Below are 18,032 nucleotides of genomic sequence, written 5' to 3'. Positions count from 1 at the left end.
GTTTTGACTGTGGAATGGCAACCCCATCTCTCCTCTTGATGCCCTGTCTTTCTACTGGAGGTGGACTCTACCAGTACTCTCTTCCCACTGTAAGGCAGTTCATCTAAGGTCCCTCCATTTGAGTCCTGAGAGTCTCTCACCTCCCAGGTCTCTGGTACATTCTAGAGGGCCCCCCACCAACTTTCTACCTCCCAAGGTTGCTATTCTTTCTGCTGGCCCTCAGTGATTTCTGCCCCCCACCAAATGCCTGATCATGTTCCTCTTTTCCACTCCCTGTCCCCTCTCCCACCTAAGTCCCTCCCTCCCAGAGCCTCCTGTGATGACTTTCTTCTCCCTCCCAAGTGTGATTGAGGCATCCCCACTTCAAAGGAAAATGGGGTATAGCACTAAAAAAAAGAATTCACAACAGAAGAATCTTGAATGGCTGACTTAAAAAATTGTTCAAAGTCCTTAGTGATCAGAGAATTGCAAATCAAAACAACCCTGAGACTCCACCTTACACCAATCAGGATGGCTAAGATCAAAAACTCAGGTGAAAGCGCATGTTGAGGAGGACGTGAACAAAGAGGAACACTCGTCCATTGCTGACCGGTGTGAGGTGGACTCTCGCTCGGGGTTGTTTTGATTTCCATTGCCCTGATGACTAAGGATGTTGAACATTTCTTTACGGACTTCTCAGCCATTCGCTATTCCTTATTGCTGGTGGGATTGCAAACTAATACAACTACTCTGGAAATCAATCTGGAAAATCTCTGGAAACTGAAAATAGATCTACCCAAACATCCAGTTATACCACTCCTGAGCATGTTCCCAAAAGATGCCCCACCATGCCACGTGGACATGTGTTTCACTATGTTCCTAGCAGCCTTATTTGTGATAGATGTCCCACAATGGAAGAATGGCTATAGAAAATGTGACTCATCTACATAATCAAATAATACTCAGGTATTAAGAACGAGGACATGATGAGTTTTACAGGCAAATGATTGGAACTAGAAAATATCATCCTCAGTAAGGCAACTCATACCCAAAAGGACATGCATGGAATGTACTCACTAATAATTAGATAGTAACCAAAAACGTACAGAATACCCACCATACAATCCACAGAACTCAAGAAGGTTAACAAGTTGAGAGGTGTGATTTCTCAGGGCCCTTTGCCTCTTAAAGAAGATGTTGCAGATGCAGAGGAAAACAAGTTCTCTCAAGCTCCACACAGTTAGTAAAGTTCTCTCAGGTTTCTCACAATTCATATTTAAATGACACAGACTTGGAGCAGAACACCAACAGGGAAGGTAGCCAACAGTTTTAGTAAAATGGCTGTTTTTCAAGAATAGAGTCAACAGAGCTTTCTAATATAACCCATGCATACCAAGGATGGAAGCAGTGGACTCCAGGCTAACTCCCAAAATTTAGTGAGACCAGAAAAGGAAGGATGAGAGGATGAGAACAGAGCACATTTTCCCAGGACGATGATGAGTTGAATTTCACACACACTACATTTTAGTTTCCAGGAGGCCACCTGAGTACATAAGAGGACAGTGTGTCGGGTAAGGCTACAGCTATGCCAATGACACCTATTTAGAGTCGGTTGGAGCATAATTTCTAGTTTAGACATCCTGAAACTAAAGATTGTAAAATAAGCAGGTTAGTATGGACATTGATGAAGTGAGACCTGAGACACTCCGTGAGTGAGTTAATGAAGGGCAATTTAAAAGGAGCAGAGACAGGAGTAGAACCTGAGAAATACAGGTACTGGGATGCAAGCACATGTATGAGGGTGTCTGTTCCTTATTTCCCCCCACGTTTGCAATGAGCAGCAGTGTGCCTTTTCGTAACATAACCCACATACTCAGACAAAGTCCTAGTTGTTTGTGGTTGTTCTTTATTGTGAGGTTTAAGCTGGCACCAGAATAATGAGAGGGTGGTAACAATCATAAACTTCCAACAGTATTTTATAACTTGGGGGCAAAATACAGGTTATAGCTTCGGTCCCAGATCTGGCTTATTTGACATTTCCTCAGACTAATGATGGAGGCTGAGCAAGCTTCTCATCATGTGGCAATGAGTCTTACTTCTACCCCCATAAGCCAATAGAGAAACAAAAAAGCCACAAGGTTTAAAAATACCACAGCAACTAAGGTCACCTCCTCCACTGTTTCTCTTTGAATCCCAACAACTGGTCTAGAAATCAAAACCATATTCCTCATAGATTGGAAGTGTGCATTCCATTAAAATGTACAATTATACCCTTTAAATTTAGTAAGCAAACTTAAAGCATTTCTCCCTGACCTAGAACCAAACAACAGACACACAGCCGAATGCAGAAGTGGGAAGCTGTGAATGAGACAGGAAACATGGGGCTGGAGGGGTGGCTCAGTGGTTAAGAGCACTGACTGCTCTTCCTGGGGAACTGAGTTCAATTCCTAGCAGCCACATGGTGGATCACAACTATATGGGAAATGGGATTCCTTTCCTTGTTCTGCAGACAGCTACAGTGTACTCACATACATAAGGTAAATAAAGAAATCTTTAAAAAAAAAAAAGAAAGAAAAAAAGAAAAAGAGAAGTGAAACACATACGTAAAACAGGGAAACCTCAAGATTCATAGAGTACCCCAGCACTTGAGGCAGAGAAACACTACTAGAGATGGCAGAAAGGGAGTACACCCATTTAGAGAAGTGTGCAAGAAGAGGGCCCCAGTAAGCTCCCCACCATAGAACTTGCTTGTACTCCTTTTAAATCAAATATTAGGCCTGGAATCTGTATGCGTCTTTTCTGTTATTGTTAATTTTTTTCCCCATTGGAGTTTGTTTATTTGTTTTGTCGCACTGGGCATCAATCTCTCAACTTCGCAGCACTTGGGTGGATGCTCCTCCACTTAACAACACTGTCGGCTACCAGAAAGAAATGTCCAGAAGTTGCAGCCATAAGCCAATCCCAAACTTAGATGGATAATCATCTTCAGAAAAGGTCAGTAAGGTTGCGGAGACCATGGACCCACTCACTTGTTATGATACTAGCACAGAAGCCTGCTGCAAGAATATTAAGAAGACCACTTTGATATTACAATGAGGAACCTCCAGACTGATTGCCAGAGTGATTGTACCAGCTTGCAATTCCAGTGGAGGAGTGTTCCTCTTTCTTCACATCCTTGCCAGCATCTGTTGTCACCTGAGTATTTGATCTTAGTCATTCTGACTGGTGTGAGCTGGAATCTCAGGGTTGTTTTGATTTCCATTGCCCTGATGACTAAGAATGTTGAACATTTCTTTAGGTACTTCTCAGCTATTCATTATTCCTCACTTGGGACTTCTTTATTTAGCTCTGAACCCCATTTTTAATAGGGTTATTTGGCTCTCTGGAGTCTAACTTCTTGAGTTCTTTGTATATTTTGGATATTAGCCCCCTATCAGATGTAGGATTGGTAAAGATCTTTTCCCAATCTGTTGGTTGCCGTTATATCCTAATGACAGTGCCCTTTGCCTTATAAAAGCTTTGCAGTTTTATGAGATCCTATTGGTCAATTCTTGATCTTAGAGCACAAGCCATTGGTGTTTTGTTCAGGAAACTTTCCCCAGTGCCCATATGTTCAAAGCTCTTCCCCACTTTTTCTTCTATTAGTTTGAGTGTATCTGGTTTGATGTGGAGGTCCTTGATCCACTTGGACTTAAGCTTTGTACAGTGTGGTAAGAATGGATCAATTTGCATTCTTCTACATGCTGACTTCCAGTTGAACCAGCACCATTTGTTGAAAATGCTTTCTTTTTTCTACTGAATGGTTTTAGCTCCTTTGTCAAAGATCAAGTGACCATAGGTGTGTGGGTTCATTTCTCGGTCTTCAATTCTATTCCATTCATTTACTTGCCCATCTCTGTACCAATACCATACAGTTTTTATGACTATTGCTTTCTAATACAGCTTGAGGTCAGGGACCGTGATTCCCCCAGAAGTTCTTTTATTGTTGAGTATAGTTTTCACTATCCTGGGTTTTTTGTTATTTCAAATGGATTTGCAAATTGCTCTTTCTAATTCTATGAAGAATTGAGTTGGAATTTTGATGGGATTCAATCTGTAGATTGCTTTTGGCAAAATGGCCACTTTTACTATATTAATCCTGCCATTCGTGAGCGTGGAAGGTCTTTCCATCTTCTGAGATCTTCTAATTTCTTTCTTAGCCTGTTTATCTTTTGAGTAAAGGAAGGCTACTGATTTCTTTGAATTTATTTTATACCCAACCACTTTGCTGAAGTTGTTTATCAGGCTTAGTAATTCTCTGGTGGAACTTTTGGGGTCACTTCAGTATACTATCATATCATCTGCAAATAGTGATATTATAGCCAGAAGCTGAAAAGAATCCAGATACCCTTCAATAGAGGAATGAATACAGAAAATGTGGTACATCTACACAATGGAGCTATCAGCTATCAAAAACAACAACTTCATGAAATTCATAGGCAAATAGATGGAACTAGAAAATATCATCCTGACTGCGGTAAACCAATCATAAAAAAAGAAAGCACATGGTATGCACTCACTGATAAGTGGATATCAGCCCAAAAGCTCGAATTACCCAAGATACAATCCACAGACCACATGAAGCTCAAGAAGAAGGACTACCAAAGTGCAGGTGCTTCAGTCCTTCTTAAAAGGGGGAATAAAAATATTCATAGGAGGAGATATGGAGACAAACTTTGGAACAGAGACTTAAGGAATGGTCATTCAGAGCCTGCTCCACCTGGAGATCCAGCCCTTATATACAGATACCAGTATTAATGAAGCCAAGAAGTGTATACTGACAGGAGCCTGATATAGCTGTCTCTTGAGAGGCTCATCCAGAGGGTATCAAATACAGAGGGGAATGCTAGTGGCAAACCATTGAACTGAGAACAGGGTCCCCATTGGAGGAGTTAGAGAAAGGATTGAAGGGGCTGAAAGGGTCTTGAAACCTCATAAGAACAGCAATACCAACCAACCAGAGCTCCCAGGGACTAAACTACTACCCAAAGAGTACACACGGACAGACCCATGAATCCAGCTGCATATGTAACAGAAGATGGCCTTGTTGGGTACCAATGGGAGAAGAAGCCCTTGATCCTGCAAAGGCTGGACCTCACCCCCCCTCAGTGTAGAGGAAAGTTGGTATGGGAAGGCAAGAAGGGTGTAGTTGGGGAGGGAGAACACCCTTATAGAAGAAAAGGAAAGGGGCTTATGGATGGGAAACTGGGAAAAGGTATAACATTTGAAATGTAAATAAAAAAATCCAATTAAAAAAATACCTCTTTGGATGGTGGGAATGATAATTGCTATGGTTCCAGGAATCATCACATTGGCTACCAAAACTGGAGATGCTTTTTATAAAAAAGTTCAAAACTGCTGAATTTGTTAAAGACTGGTACATGCAGTCTCATGAACTTTGGACTCAATAAAATAAGACAGACAGAAAAATAGTTGATTAAATAGCTAAACTGAGACAAGCAGTCACGTTCATTGAATATCGATTAGAACTATTAAAGGAACAAATGAAATTCAAATGTGACTGAAATGTTACTTCTTATTGAATAATGCCTTTAAGATTCAATGACAGCAAACAAGATTGGGAAAAGGTTAAAATGCATTTGTTGGATCATCCTAACTCTTCTTAAATGATTTATGATTTGCTTCAAAAAATATACAAAGCCATTTTCAAAGAACTGCCTAAAATAACAGGGAAGAACATTAAAAAATGTCTTCTAGATGTTGTAACTTCTTTTTGTCCCATGAATCATTTTAATAAGTTTCTTGCTCTTGTGATTTTTTTATAGTTCTCTTTGTAGTGATAATTTTACTGGCTTTAAAATGTATGTTGCTATATTTGCATAAAACTCTTATACAACGAGATAGGCAAAAGACTGTATTTAATATACAACTCTATGCTTCTCCAACAGTAATGGCTATCACAACAAATATGTTTGAAACAAAAAGAAAGAAGATACAGTAATATTTATAGTAAGCCTTTATTTCTGCCTTTAAGTGAACTGCAGAGTAAAGCCTTTGTGTCTGGCCTTGAATAAAATGTTCCAGCAATGTCTTTTCTATGTCTGGGTCAATCAGTAGAGGCTGAGAAATTGTTAAGAGACTGTTTAAACCTTGAAGAAATGTTGTCTCTCTTGAACGTCTACATTGGTGCTGCACAAGAGCTTGCAGCTGTACTACTCTTGGTCCTAAGACACTCCTGGGAAACCTTACGTTTTATTATAGCTAGCTATGGTTTTAAAAGGGGCTAAGATTCATGTAAGTTCTTGGCTCTCATGAGCATCAAAGGGCAAGATAACTTTAGTAGCTGGAACTTTTCCCCGCCCCAATTAACGTTGTATAGTGTTCACATAGAGTAACTGGAGTGAGCCACCTTGGTGTCAGTCTTCCCTGAGAGGCTATACTCCTCTGTTCATTCAGAAAAATGAAGGCTTAGCATCTTGGTGAGCTTCTCTCTCTAACACCAACATCAGTCAATATATAAATTATTAATTTATGAGAGAGAGATATTGAAGGACAAACAAAAGAAATTTTAGAAATAATGGAATTCATTAGTGCAATAAAAAATTCCAGTTTAAGTCAACAACAATGGAACAATGAATATTAGATACTGGAGGTAATTCTTCAAAAAATTACTTTCAAAAAAACTTCAGTAGTGTGTGTGTGTGTGTGTGTGTGTGTGTGTGTGTGTGTGTGTGTGTTATGGTTAGTTAGATATCTCTCTCAGAATGAATAAAGAGAACATAAAAGATCTCTAGGACATTATTAAAAGACTGTGCATAGACTGGTGAAGTAGCTTATTTGGTAAAGCACTTGCTTGAAAGCAAGAGAACCTAAATTTAATTTCTAGTACTCAGATTAAAAAGGTGGATGCAGTCTCTGCCTTCTAGAGCGAGGGCAGCCCTCTTCTGCTGCCTTCAAACAACAAAGGTTCACTTTCCCAGGAACTCAGACTCAGGTCGAGTTACACCACCAACTTTCCTGATTCAGCAGCTTGTAGACCATCATCAGATATTCTGACGCCATCATTGAGTAATAAGAGATGAGGTTTATGAAGCTAATCTCTAAGAATCCAGTGTTCCAGTTACTAAAAGAGCTGTCTCAGCTCCTGAGCTCCTGACTTGTACAAACCTTTACCACAGCCACTCCAGATAAATGGTTGTTTAGATTTCTTGGATATCAACAAGAACACCACATCCAATTTTGTGGATTCTGCAGATTGCTCAGAAGGCACATATGAAGAAGCCAAAACATCCTAATTTCTTTTTTTTTTTTTAACTTGATTTTTTTTTATTTACACTTCGAATGTTATTCCCTTTCCCGGTTTCCGGGCAAACATCCTCCTAATCCCTCCCCCTCCCATTCTTTATGGGTGTTCCCCCCCATCCTACCCCCATTGCCGCCCCCCCCAACAATCACGTTCACTGGGGTTCAGTCTTAGCAGGACCCAGGGCTTCCCTTCCACTGGTGCTCTTACTAGGATATTCATTGCTACCTATGAGGTCAGAGTCCAGGGTCAGTCCATGTATAGTCTTTGGGTAGTGGCTTAGTCCCTGGAAGCTCTGGTTGCTTGGCATTGTTGTTCATAAGGGTCTCAAGCCCCTTCTAGCTCTTCCAATTTTTTCTCTGATTCCTTCAACAGGGTCCTATTCTCAGTTCAGTGGTTTGCTGCTGGCATTCGCCTCTGTATTTGCTGTATTCTTGCTGTGTGTCTCAGGAGCGATCTACATCCGGCTCCTGTCGGCCTGCACTTCTTTTGCTTCATCCATCTTGTCTAATTGGATGGCTGTATATGTATGGGCCACATGTGGGGCAGGCTCTGAATGGGTGTTCCTTCTGTGTCCAAAACATCCTAATTTCTTTATTCTCCTAGTGGTGATCTGTTCTGTGACCTTATCCAGAGGTGAGCAAGACAACTAGACACTGAGTTCAAGGCAATCGACACCGTGGAGAATAGTGTTGTACAGAAGCACTCTCTTCTAGAGACCCTGGATAACACTGGGAGTCTGGAGGCCTAGAAGTCAGATATGATCTAACCATAGATGATTCTCCCAGGTACTTATGCATATTTCTGAGGTTGCAGTACTGTAACCTCATGGTTCAGCAGCATGACTGTGGGACCCTTTCTGTTGGACGATGCTATGTGTCTAGGATATGAGCAGTGGACTACAAGCCAACTCCTTGGGCTCATTTTCTTCTGTTTAGTAATGTATACAAGGCTGGGGACATTTGGATGCAGGTTATGCCTGTTTCAGTCCAGAGCTTTTGCATCTGGGGACCATACTTGGGCTATCTTGCCTTTAGATGAGTGGAAATCTAATGCCTCTCCAGTTGCCAGTGGAACCACAGAGCTATTCCACATGGATATGTGATATCTTCACATCCGGCAGATCCAGGAGGCTATCATCATTATTATGTCTTCCTTAATAGAAGTGGTCATCTAGCTCCTTAGCCTGCCTGGGTCTTTGTTGAGGTACAGTTGTTGTGTAACAGTTTGAGGTACAGTCTCTGTTGTGTAACTGTTTCCTCCAAGACTTCAGTATTCCACCCTGCTGGGACACTCTTTAAGCAGGAAGGCAAACAAACTAAAATAGAATCAGGAAGTCACCTAAACTGATTGGATTCACTATCCCCCAACACATAGTAAGCAATAAGAGCTGATAGTCTCTCTCACAAACTAGAGAAATAGAACTGCCAAGAAGGCTCTCAGAGAGGAAAAGCTGCAAACAAAAGACCCGAGACCAGATCAGCTAAGCAGAAACTAGTTGAGCTACCTGGAAGAGATTAAGACCAGAGTCATTTGGAAAGGATGCTCTCTAGAGTTTTCTGTGAAGTGTGCAGTGTGCAGTGTGCAGTGTGACCCAGGTTTCCCAGCTTTCTGAGCTGTCCTAGATATTCTCAACCAGTACCCCTGAGTCTGTTTGGTGACTCCTATGCCTGCGCCAAGCTTTCCTGCCCCCCACACACACTATTATGAGATCTCCTTAAAACCTACATAACTCAAACACAAGGTCAATGCAGATGACAAAAATGTGGTAATCAAGACACCACAGATTGATTAGGGCTGCAGAACAGACTCAGAAGATGAACTGCTACAAGGAGCCAACATATCACAGAATATTAAGCTTGCAAATCATAAACACCCATGCCAAGTCATTGTTACATTTCTCCACCAATCAGCATAGGAGTTGGTTCCTGGGCCTGGGAAGATGAACTTATTTAACCCTGACAGGAAGATAGGGAAGTTTTCCTTGAGATGGCTGGACTTAGGCAACTGTTTCCTTACAAATTGACCCTGAAAAGGCTGGACTCAGATAACTGTCTTCTTACAACAGAAGCCTTTTCAGCTATTGGAAAGTTCACAACTCTCCTAGGGCCTGGGACCTTGAACTTAGTTTCACCCTGTGAATAAATGAAGTCTGAAAACAAAATGGCAGTATTTAGAACAAGTTGTTTTTATTGACCTTGCTTTTTGCTTGTTCCCAACACCCACTACCTCCTGTTGATGTAATAAACAGGGGTATTTTTCTGAGGGATCTTTCCTGTATTCTCCACAGTATTTTTGGTACTAGGAATGATTCTACCTCCTCAGTCCCAGTGTAGAAATTTTGGACATTGCTATGGTTGACAACTGCTGAGAGACACAATAAGGTGCAGCACTCATGCTGGGCTGGGGCACAATTGGCACTCTTCTTGTCCCCACCAGACCATGCTCTGAGCCCTGTTCTGCATACTCTTTCACATGATCAAAGATGTTGGCCTCTCTAACCTACAGTTCACTGTTTGAATTCTTCTTAGAACCTATTTGTACTTGGAATTTTTTAACTTCTTTGGACTTGTTCTTCCAAGTTACTCAGACAAAATCCTCTAGTGACAAGTGTAACATGAATTGGTCATGTGCCAAATTCCCCCCTTACAACTATGAGGTTGGTAGGAGCCATGTGGCTTATGTTTTGGACAACTCTTTCTCAAGAACCCTAGAGAAAATAGAAAGCAAGAAATGGAAGATGGGTGTGAGCAAAGGGAATAAATCTATTGATGGAAAATAGAGTCCTTCCACCTCCTCTTCCTCTGTCTTCCTTTGTCCTCTCTATATCCTTGTCTCTCCTTTCCCCTTCCTCTCTCCCCTCTCTAAAACTTCCAGTCCCATCCTTTCCTTCCACTGCCCAATCACAGGCTCTAGCCTTTATTTAACTTAACGGGAAGAAGGTTCACATGGAATCAACTGAGTATGTGATCCACAACTCTTCTGGGCAGCCTATCTTGAGGAAGCAGAATTAGCATCAAAATACAAAGATAGCCAGGGCACCCCACAACAGCAGGCTAATGTGAAAAGTCTTTGGGAAGAGTGAGAACAACTGGAATCTAGAGGAAAACTTGCAGACCACAGTTTAGTCTTTGTTCTGCCCTGTGACCTGGCCACTGTGAGGCATGTATTTGTAGTTCCTTACTGAATAACAAGAAGATATGTTTGTATATCTTCATTGACATTCTTCCCCTCAGAGTTAAGACAGATTGCACAGTGCTACTCTGTTTTGAGTAATGATTGTGCAAAAAAAAAGTTAGGTCTAGGCACCTGCCTGTAATCTCAGTACTCTAGAGGCAGAGATAGGAGGATACCTGGAGCTGGTTGTCCAGTCAGCCTGGCCTCATTTGGAGGCTACAGGCCAATGAGAGAGGATCAAAGAAAAGTGGATAGAGCTTAAAGAATGACAAACAACTTGACATCTTGCTTCTACTGTCGTATATGTCTCTGTCTCTATTCCTCTCTGTCTCTGTCTCTCTGTCTTTCTCTCTCTCTCTCTCTCTCTCTCACATACACACACACACACACACACACACACACACACACACACACACACACACACGGTCTTATGTCTAGTCCATCACTATATGTGAGGGATACAAATAAGAAGCTGTGGTCATACAAAATATATTCTACAAAGAAATAGAAGAAAATCTCTCAAATCCTGAAAAAGACATAAACATAAGCAAGAGATATTTATAACTCTGATGATATGTGACTAAAGAGACTCTACAACATAATAGTAATTTGATTTCCAATAACACAAAGTAAAATAAAATACTAAACCCGAAAGAAGAGAGTGTCAAGTCATACAATTCATCAACAGTTTTGGTTTGATTAGGTTTTGGTTGTTTTCTTGGCAGAAAAATTAAAGTATTTAAGCTAGATATAGTAAACTGTTGTGAGGCATAATTTAACATGTCACAAACAGGACAACTTTCAGTACATGTAAGCAATAAACCTTAATTTACTTCTGTGAAGAACAAAGTAGTTGTTCATGATGTGAAATTTTCAGTACTATATATGGGGAAAGTTCCCATGCAATGAAGACTGAGAAAGGAGATCTCATATGGCAGCCCCTTTCCTTCTAACAGTTATTCTTGGATACATCCCTAATGCACTTGTAGAAAATGATGCTGGGTCCTACTCACTTACTGGTTAGGAATATACTAAAGCATTTTGACAATAAATTCCTAGCTGGAAACAAAGAATGCATATAAGGATAACTTTGGGGACTGCCTCTGTGTCTGCAAGACAGAAGACTCACTGATAACATTTGCTAACAAATTTTAAAGTAGAAAGGCTTCAAATAAATTGCCTTCTAGGAAATAAAGTTTAAAATAAGAGAGAACTTAAATGAGTTGTATTTGAACACAAACAATTAGGAAGACATCATCTCTCTTTATAAAACTCTAAGTTTAAAATAGATGAGTGTATGTGAATTAAATTTACATAACAACCACAACTGGACAAAGAACTACTGATCTAGTAATATAGTTGTTAGGTTGGCAAAATCATGTTTTACACATGTGTACACAAACATACTCCGTAAAGAGGCATTTGAAGTATGGAATATGTCTTCACTTTTTCTCACATCATCTGTCATTTTGTGCTAAGGGCCCAACCAATATATTCTGCATTATATGCACAGGAAGAATTATTGTAGCAGAAGTCAATATGAGTAACTACCTTATTAACTTCTTGGCTACTCTTGGAATCCAATTGTAGATGGAATCAAAATGGTTTTTTACCCACTGAACTCGGTGATTCATGTCATATGCAATGATCTTCCCAGCATCCTTTCTTTGAGTATTTCTATACTGGTGAAAGGTTCCTATCCCAGTTCAGAAGGAAATTTGGGAGAGTTAACCATAAGTTTTCCCTTCTAGAAATTCCTTCAGTCTCAAAGGACCACTAGTTGATGATCAACCTTAAGATATCCACATAGACGTATATTCAATTACTTACTATAAGTATCTGTTACCAAGGCTCAAAAGTATTGAAATGGTGATTTTGCACTGAAAGAACACTATGAGGTCAAAGAAAAACAAAGGTATGTGGTCATAAACACTGAATAGGTGAGACACAAACACTCAGTTCTTTTCTGAGGACATCAAAACAATCTGCTTTAACCTCTGCAGTCAGCATTTGAGAATGCTAAATGTCCACAGAGAAAAGTCAGTAGGGTCTCGGGGTTCAGTCTTTTGTTCAAAATTAGGCATGTGAGCACTGTGTGCCTAACTTCTACCAAAATTCCAGACTCCATGGGGAAAGCAAGTATACTGTGTCTTTTATATTTTTTAAAAAAATGTTTTTAATGTTTTCATGCAGTATTTCCTGTCCTTCAATTATTGACTGATCACCTCTACTGCCCACCTACCCAACTTAAGGTTCTTTCATTTTCTATCTCTCTCTAACCAAAATTAAAAATTAAAGAAAAATCCAGAGAGGGGTGTAAACAAAACAGACCAACAAACTTTAAAAAAACAATACAAAAATATCAAAACAACAAAATGTATACATGTGTGCATCTTCACACACACACACACACACACACACACACACACACACACACACACGCCTGTGTGGAAACCCAAAATCACATGGCATCCAATATGGTGTCCATTTTGCTTGGGCCACCTAGGCATGGGAACTATTTTGGAGTGTGGTTAGTCAGGTGATATTCAACTGGAGAAAACTTATTTCCCCTTTCCCAGCAAGTAACAATTGCAGATAGGGTTTTGGTTCTGGGTAGGACTTTGTGTCCATTTCTTTCCTCAGTGCTGGAATTTTTTAATGTTTGAGCCTATTCAAGTCTTCTATATGCAGTCAGTCTCTGTGAGTTCACATGTGTACCAGTCTTGTGTCTGGAAGATAGATTCCCTAAAGTCATGCTCCTCTCTGACTCTTACAAGGTCCCTCACTCTCTGTATATCATGAACCAATGGCTTCAACATAAGACCGGATTTCTTTTACCAGATATGAGATGAAGTAAGACATAAGCTTGAACTCTCAGGCACAAGAAAGGACTTTCTAAATGACATAATTGGAACATAAGAGTGAGAAGAATATTGCAGCCCCTTAAAGGATAGAAACTCCACAGGAAGGCCAACAAAATCAACTAATCTGGACTCTTGTGGCTCTCAGAAACTAAACACCATCCAAAGTATATACACAGGCTGAACCTTGACCTCCATGCACAAATGTAGCAGATGTGCAGCATGGTCCATGTGGGTCCCAAACAGTTGGATCACAGGCTATCCCAAAAGCTGTATGTGGAATATGTTCTTCTACCTGGGTTGCCTTTTCGGCCACAGTGAAAGAGTATGCACCCTAGCCTCATAGAGACTTGAAGTACCTGGGTGGCAGGATACCAAGGAGGAACCCTACCTGCTCAGAGAGAAAGCAGAGAGTGTATAGGGGAAGAATTGTGGGAGGAGGTGACTGAGAGGGAAGCAGTAAGAAGGATGTAATGTCAATAAGTAAAAATTAATTAATTAAAAAGAACAATTAATATATGGGACCTCATGAAACTAAAATATTCTATACAGCAAATGATACTATCAACCAAGCAAAGTTGGGAACCTATAGAATGAAAAACATGTGTAATAATTATACATCTAATAGAGGGTTAATACCTAGAATATATAAAGAATAGCCACAACAAAAATGCTGAACATCAGGAAAACAAATAACTCAATTAAAAGTGGGATATAACTCTAAACAGAGAGTCCTCTTCTTCATTGTGGGTAGGACTTTAAACTTATATAGTATAGCCTCTATGGAAATCAGTTTGACAGGTCCTCAATAGACTGAAAGTTGATATGCCTCATGATACACCTATATCCATCTTGGATATATACCTAAAGGACTCTACACGTTACTACATAGATCCTAGCTCATCCGTGTTCAGTGCTTCTCTACTCATAGTAGCTGGAAATTAAAAAGCAGTCTAGCAGTCAATCAACTAACAGATGAATAACAAGAATGTGGTATATTTGCACAATGAAATATTATTCAGCTCTAAACAAAAATGACATTTTCAGATAAATGGATGGAAATAAAAACGCCTCTCCTGTATGAATTAACACAGACCCCAAAAGACATAGATGGTTATGTTTCCCTTATACATGGATGTCAGCCTTTAAGCTTAAAATATGTCTCAACCCAAACAACTACAGAAATTAGCTAGCTAGTAACAAACTTGGGAGAGAAGAGGATCTCCAAAGAAAGGGGGAAAGGATATAGTGTTATGAAAAAATAAGAGGAAAAGTAGAATAGGAAGAATACATGGTGGGGGATGGGACCTCGGAGTAAAGGGAGAAATATGGAAAAGCACAACTAACACAGGACCCCAAGCACATTTTCAGGTAAAGAAGGGTGGGGAAGGGGTTGTTGTTGGAGTCTTGTTTTATTTCCTGGATTCTTACACCTCTATCACCCTTCAAACTGTCATACCACCTGAATCCCTTCCAATCCCCCAACAATAGGTACGAGAGAATGTACACTATGGAACATACCATGACACAATACACCTTCCCCAAGAATTGTTTTTTACTTTTAGGGAGGAGGTTGCAAGGGCAAAGGGCAGGTATTAAGGAATGAGAACATAAGTGGGTTCAGGTGCATAATACGAAAACCACGTGGAATCAATAAAAAGTTAAATAGTGAAAAACTGTGGAGTGCTAAGACTGCTCCCAATCTTAGTTGACAGGACCACAAAAAGCACTCCATACATATGTATGTATGGGGTGTGTGTGTGTGTGTGTGTGTGTGTGTGTGTGTGTGTGTGTGTGTGATGTGTGCAGGTTAATGAGGAGACCTCGGATGCAAGATCCCTTGGAACTGAACAAATAAATGGTTGCTAGACACTCTTTGTTTCCCCAATAGACCCAATCCCTAAAGCTCAAAGCTCATCTCTGGCACTGTAACAGAACACCAGCTGCATCCTCTCTTCCCCTGCCTACATCTCCTATGGATCCTGCAGATGAGCCCTTCCCAACCCCCACCCATCACTGACCATTCATGTGAACATCTCAGGCTCAACCGCAGGTCATGTGTTCCAGAAGATCAGGTGGTCTGTCAGCTACTCTGTGTTCTCTGATCCAATAGACCATCCATCTCCTGACCTCCTTCTCCTGTTATAGCTACAGCCCAGCCTCAAACACAGGCATGTATTCCCTGTGAACATACCAGCTGAGCATGGAGACAAAACAGGCAACACACAGCCATCACTGCCTCAGAAAATTCAGAGATGAAATCAAAGGACGCGGAGTAACTCCTCCATTGCTGGTGGACAGGCACTCTAGAAATCAATCTGGCAGTTCCTCTGAAAAATATGAATGTATCTACCTCAAGACCCAGCTGTGCCATTATTGGGCATATACTGAAAAGACACTTTATCCTACCACAAGGACACTTACTCAACTGACTATGTTCATCGTGGCTTTACATGGGAAACAACTTAGATGTCCGGTAACCAAATAATGAATAAAGAAAATTCTTTAAATTTACACAATATAGTTTTACTCATCTGTTCAAAAAAATGACATCATGAAATTCCAAGCCAAGTGGATGAAACTAGAAAATAAATCATCCTGAGTGAAGTAACCCAGACCCAGAATGTCGAATATGATATTATTTGTTCATTAATGGTTATTAGCAATTAAATAAATAAGCTAAAGTCCTTAGACCCAGAGAAGTTAAGCAAAGAGGATCTAGGGGGTATGCCTGGGTCTCCCTGGGAAAGGGACATAAAATAGATATTGTGAGTGGACTAAGAGCAGGTTGGGAATCAAGTGGTGGGGATCCAGTGTGGGGTGGGATGGACGGAATGAATTCAGGGAAAAACAGAATCAGGACATTTAGGAGGGGAGTCGAAACCTAGTACACTGGAAACTTCTTGGAATCCATGAGGGTGATTCTAGTGAGGACTCCTAGAAAAGGGGGATGGTAGTCTGAACTGGCCAGCTGTAGTAGCCAAGCAAGGTTCCCAATGGTGGCACATTGTGCCAACACCGGAAATAAAACTCTAATACTCAGCCACAGAAGAAAGAGCTTTTAACTGGTGAGTCATCTTTCCAATTCCCAGTGTCAATTCTACAAGAACTCTTACATTTTGTAATGATATTTTTCTCAAGGTCACTGTGCATGCAAAGAAGTAAGTATGCTTCAGGGACACATAAGAAATTACCTGCAATTTTAAAATTAATAGAAAATTTAAAACAAAAGCCAGTTCTGAAAGGTAAACTGTAATTATAGTGATGTTTGGAATTTTAGCCTGTTCTATAAACACTTTAATGAAATTGGCCTGACCAAGTATCTGCAAAGCAATCTATTTCCCATTTTTAAACTTTAATCAGAGAAGTTTTCATTTTGTAGTAGGACTAGATGGTGATTCCTACCACCCTCTCCCATTGCTAACTTTGCTGTTTCTGTATTGGTAACAACACTTAAATCTTCTGAATTTGTCCTGCGTCTTCAATTATATGCGTCAGAACTTGGCTTAGTATCAAAATATATAGGGCATTCCACAACTCCCCTTCCTTCTGCCCTACCTGGGAGTAGACACATTTACATGTCACCTGTCAGTTTTGCTTATCTGTTCTGCTTTCTGATCACTCAACTCCTTTGTCACCTTTTCCCATTGGCATCCCATGCTTAGTGTTGAATGTACTTCTAGAATGTTCAAACTTAGGGCCTCCTAGTTATGAATGGTTTCCTAACATGGAGAACATTTAAGAAATGATGAGCATCAGAGTAAATTGTGACTTCTGTGTCTATTTTGTGGAATAGTTTGAGGAATATTGGTATCAGGTCTTCTTTGAAGGTCTGGTAGAATTCTGAACTAAATCCATCTGACCCTGGGCTTTTTTAAGTTGGGAGGTTTTTAACAACTTCTTTTATGGGCCTGTTTAGAAATAGGCCTACCTAAAGACTCAGAAATTCCCACTCTTGGGAATATACCCGAAAGATGTCCCACCATGCCACAGGGGCGCATGTTTTACTATGTTCATAGCGGCCTTATTTGTGATAGCCAGAAGCTGGAAGCAACCCAGATGTCCCACAACAGAAGAATGGATAGAGAAAATGTGGGCCATTTACACAATGAAATACTACTCAGCTATTAAGAATGAGGACATCATGAATTTTGCAGGCAAATGGATGGAACTAGAAAATTATCATCCTGAGTGAGGTAACTAAGACCCAAAAGGACATGCATGATATGTTCTCACTAATAAGTGGATATAGTCCCCACCCCCCAAAAAAGTACAGAATATCCAAGGTACAGTCCACAGAACTCAAAGAGGTCAACAGCTGAAGGGCCCAAATGAGGACACCTCAGTCCCACTTGGGAGGGAGAAGAAAGCAACCACAAGCAGGGAGGGAGGGAGGGAGGAAGGGAGGGAAAAAGTATGGGGGTGATCGGAGAGGGGAACACGATCTGGTATTGGGTGGGAGTAAAGGATTTCAATCCCTGAGAGCCAGCAGAAAGAATGGAAATAGGCAACCTCGGGAGGAAGGAGGTAGAGGACCCTCTAGAATGTACCAGCAGACCTGAGAGGTGAGAGACTGTCCAGACTCTAAGGGCAAACCCTAGATGAAATGCCCTACATAGGAGAGGGAACTTGTTGAGTCCACCTCCAGCAGAAAGACAGGGCACTAAGTGAGAGATGGAGTTGCCATCTCACAGTCAAAGCTCTGATGCATA

The 18,032-nt window shown here is 40.7% G+C and overlaps 1 pseudogene; it reads left to right on the top strand.

Moving 5' to 3' along the window:
- Positions 1-1,653: 1,653 nt before the first annotated feature.
- On the top strand, positions 1,654-10,064 carry LOC116883951 (annotated as a pseudogene).
- Positions 10,065-18,032: the final 7,968 nt, after the last annotated feature.

This window comes from Rattus rattus, chromosome 14 (assembly GCF_011064425.1).
Source record: "Rattus rattus isolate New Zealand chromosome 14, Rrattus_CSIRO_v1, whole genome shotgun sequence".
NCBI lineage: Eukaryota > Metazoa > Chordata > Mammalia > Rodentia > Muridae > Rattus > Rattus rattus.
This window is presented reverse-complemented; position numbering and strand designations above follow the sequence as displayed.